The sequence below is a fragment of the Semicossyphus pulcher genome, unplaced genomic scaffold (assembly GCF_022749685.1).
Source record: "Semicossyphus pulcher isolate SPU_LCO1_2020_fin unplaced genomic scaffold, fSemPul1.0.p SCAF_15, whole genome shotgun sequence".
NCBI lineage: Eukaryota > Metazoa > Chordata > Actinopteri > Labriformes > Labridae > Semicossyphus > Semicossyphus pulcher.
In genome coordinates, this window is record NW_027211659.1 from 10,079,738 (window position 1) to 10,084,313 (window position 4,576).

Below are 4,576 nucleotides of genomic sequence, written 5' to 3' on the forward strand. Positions count from 1 at the left end.
TATATTTCCGCTTAAGTATAACCCTCAGGTACGCCATGTTAGGTGTGTGTCTGTTTGTGTATTTTTGCATTCATTTGTGCATTAGTGTGTGTATTTGTGGTATACCACTGACACAGGAAATATAAACAAAACAATAAAGACATTGTTCCCCCCTCATCTTTCTCTCTCTCTCTCTCTCTCTCTCTCTCTCTCTCCCTCTCTCTTTTATCTCTCTCTGCTGTGGCCTGTTTGCTCACAGATACAGCAGCAGAGCGATCAGTGAGGTCAGTGTCTAACACAGTGTCAAGACTTAGGTTGTTCTTAACAAAGCAAGTACTGGTACCTACCACCTGCTGACAAATATAATTCGAGCATCCGGATTCTGCGGGAACAACATGGGAAACTGCACATCCATGTAAGTAATCATCCTTCAGATGCACATAGTAGAGCGCTGTCTGAGAGGCCACAAAGCAATATTCAGAATTGCAATAGGTCTAACTACATTCTAAAGCTTTCCTCAAACCATTGCATTTACAGAAAGGAAATTTAAACCAGTAGTATTAAATTAGAAGAAAATGTGGGCGAAAAATGTACGTACTAGTTTCAATGAGATAGCACTGCATTTTGACATGTGGCAAGCAGCTTCTGCATTTGATTCATCAAGGAAATAGTGGTAACCGGCTAAAAATAGACCAGACTGTCAGCCAGTAGTCAATCAATAATGGGTAACACATAGAGAATTAGAAACTTTGCTGTTCTATCGTTATGCATTTGTTTTAACGAGGTCTTAGAAGCTGAGAAACAGAGTTTGACATTAACAGAAGGAGGTTGTAAGCATTTGTAAAGTGTTTTCCTGTTGCTTCAGACGTTCAGCTGTCAAGAAAACTTTGCTGCAGGGTAACACTTCTCGAAAGCTGTTTCAACAGACATGATGTGATGTTTTATGATTTGAAAGACATGATGATCTAATGTCTGAAAACTTTGTTTCCGACACTAATGGGTTTTATTGTTCTGTAGGACACTGTTTAATGCTTTGTTGTCCGTATGATTCTGTCCTTACTGTGGTCTAATCTCTTCCATTTGTTGTGCTACTAGGATGAAGAAAAGGAAAGGTAACTACACAAAAAAGTATGGTGTATATAATTCTCTTACGAGGTTTAGTATAGTTTCATTACATCTTATATATATATTTTCTCTTTCAGGGAATTCTACATCAGATGATAAAAGCAGCTCAAATATCCAGGTAGGCCTTCCCACTTCAGTATGATACCTCAACACATTTCCATATCCATCAGTTCCAACTTTGTTTGTTTATGTGCTTTTTATGGTAGCCCAGCCAGAGTTTGTTACATTTGCATACTGAATGAGCACAAATGTGATGCCCCTGCTGTAAAGAGACAGTGTTGCTGCTTATTTAATGTGCAGGAAGTAATAACCACATAACCACATCAGAAAACATCCTGGTTGCAGTAGCAACGTATAAAACAAGCAGACTATATGCAATCTGACTGTGTGCATTATTTCACGACAGCCTACCGAGGATGTAACGTATGCCTCTATTGACCACACTACTGTCAAAGGATCAAGAAGAACCAGAGCCACCACAGTCGATGATTGTGACTATGCAACCGTTTACATCCCAGCAGTGCTTCAACCTCAACCCGAGCCCGAGTGCTCGTCTAAAGGCGATTGTGACGATGATTATGTTCTTATGGGGTGAACAAGAACAGGAGGGAAAGGATATCAGAGTTTTGTGACATCATCCAAGAACTTATTTGCTTTTCAACTGCAATCAAGACTTGATCTTCTCTGAAAAAAAACTCAAGGCCCAGGCCTGACCACAGCCCTGGTTTTCCTTCCTACCAGAGACAAACAGAGTCGTGCATTTCCTCTGCATGACCTTTTAACAGAAGAAACTCAACCTCAAGAGGAGAAGCTGTATCTCTATTTTCGATGTGCCTGCATTTTGGAAATAACCTGCGATTAGCAGATGATCTGAATCAGTGAATCAAAGGAAATTGGACTTGGTGTTGTCTTGAGGAATTCTATCCAATAATGCAAGAGTTTGTTTGTGTGTATATCAAGTTTGAAATATTTAAATATCCAACAGCAAACCAAGTATAGCTTCTGACTAACAACTTATATAAATTGACACCCACTTGTCCCATGGCCACATTACCCAATCCATGAAGTAGGAATGTAATATTTATAAAAATGAGTACACAACACGTACCTTTAATTTCAGCTTAATTGCAACATAGTGGTCCTGAGAACTACTTCACACCATCCAAATATACTACAACATCTTCCGACAGAATTATTTATATGTTTGACTGATGGATATGAAATAGCAGCACATTGTAATGTACTTTGAGTTGCCTTTGGTCGATTGTCAATGATTCAATGATGATGATGTCAATGATTTTTTTTGAAAGTAAATGTATACTGAACAAACCTTGGCTTTTCTTCACTGCTCTATTTTTTTCTGTGTCATGTTCTGTGGACAGAAATACATGGGTGAGACCAAAATTAAAAGAGTTTCCTCTTTTGCTTTCAGCGAAACTGAAGATAACGGCGTAACAGCTGCTACAGCCAACGATTCAACAGCAGCATTAAAACAGTTTAGACACCAGCTGGGTATTAGGGGACTGTGCATTTTACTTAAAATAGAGGGATTACTACAGATAGCAAAACCAGTTCTAATGTACACTGAACAAAAATACAACACTTTTGTTTTTGCTCCTGTTTTTCATGAGCTGAACTCAAAGATCTCAGACTTTTTCTATGTACACAAAAGGCCTATTTCTCTCAAATATTGTTCACACATTTGTCTAATTCTGTGTTAGTGAGCACTTGCCCAGATAATCCATCCACCTCACAGGTGTGGCATATCAAGATGCTGATTAGACAGCATGATTATTGCACAGGTGTGCCTTAGGCTGGCCACAATAAAAGGCCACTCTAAAATGTGCAGTTTTATCACACAGCACAATGCCCAAGTTTTGAGGGAGCGTGCAATTAGCATGCTGACTGCAGGAATGTCCACCAGAGCTGTTGCCCGTGAATTGAGTGTTGGTTTCTCTACCATAAGCCGTCTCCAAAGGCGTTTCACATATGTGCACCTGACTATTTTTAAGTTTGTAATCTCCAACAGTAGAGGGCAGAAGAGTTCCTTATATGTGACTAAAAAGAGACGATAGGATCAAAGCTTAACTATGTGCAGTAAAAATCACAGAATATAATCTGCTGATTCACAGAAAGGGAACCTTCAGCTTGAAACTTGGTTGATCAGCAGTTGGTCAGACTGCTTGTGTCGCCTGACAAAAGTAGGATATACAAACCAGGTCAGTGCCTTAAGTAATAAACTGAACGCACTGCCAGAGTGATGATTATGAGTAATCATTAGATGTTACTGCAGTCTTACATGGCTACGCATTCAAGCAATGAACTGCTGAGGTACCCAGCCATTGTAAAAAAGGGCAGTGTGCTTGTGTAAGACAAAATGGACAACGGGGAGTGTAAAGATCAGCCATTTCTGTTTCAATCAAAGTTTTGCTTTGAAGATACACCGTGATTTTTGCTTCTGGTCAAAACCCTACATCAAGCCGACGTCCAATCTTAATGTCAATCTGACGTCCATTTCCGTCCATTATCAGCAAGGTAATTTAAATTTGTAACTTTTTCCGGGCGATACTGTGCTAACTGATAAAAGATAGTCACAGATAATAAGGTTGGCCACATCCACAATCAAGCCCTTCAATCTTCAGCCTCGCTCCTCGACCTTCCCCTTAACTTACTGAAAGCTCGTGTAAAAATCTGATCAATGATCAATATGCTCTGTCTTCTTGCAGCATAGTCCCTTTTGGAATTAGGCATGAAATAATTTCTACAGGTTGAATAATAGAAGCCCAAGAATCGAACCCTGGGGGACTCCACGTCATGGTGATCCACCCAGATTTATGCTCACCAGAGCCTCTTGTCTTCGAGGTATGATCTGAACCATGTAAATACTATGCCAAATAATCACACCAACTGTTGTAAACCGCCAATTTATTATATTCTTAAAAGTTGTACATCTATGCGCATAATAGTGGCATTACTTAGACATCTCAACATAGACTTTGATACAGCTCATGATCAGAATGATAAAACATGTTCTGATCTCAACCAATAGATGGCAAGGCATGTCCTCTTTCCTGTTAACATTTCTTATTCTGCTTCAGTTTCCTAAGAAATGGGTTTCTACTCATCATAAGAGTACTGAATATAAACTTAATTTGGCCAACCCAGTGATGCTTATAATCACACATTTGACAAAATAAGGATGTTTAAACAAATATCAGCTACGTTTCTGCTGCGTGTCTACAAAGGATGTTAAAACCATACTGACCTTTCATCTTAACCACAGTAAGAAAAAGAGAACATATTGTGAACAACTCGTCAGCAGGAAAGATCCAAATCTAATCTTGTTTCCTGTATGAAATCGTGTAGAGATTAATCGAGTTACAAGAAGATGAATGTCTTCAGGTGTGTTTTCAATAAATGCAGTCACAAAATGTAACTTTAAAACACAACATACTTTATTAAATAACACACA

At 38.9% G+C, this 4,576-nt stretch overlaps 1 long non-coding RNA gene across 1 annotated transcript; it reads left to right on the forward strand.

Annotated features, from left to right (window-relative positions):
• The first annotated feature begins 254 nt into the window (after positions 1–254).
• Positions 255–2,491, forward strand: LOC138592807 (uncharacterized). The gene is made up of 3 exons (XR_011308224.1): positions 255–394; positions 1,075–1,222; positions 1,511–2,491. It is a non-coding gene; the product is annotated as an uncharacterized lncRNA (long non-coding RNA).
• Positions 2,492–4,576: the final 2,085 nt, after the last annotated feature.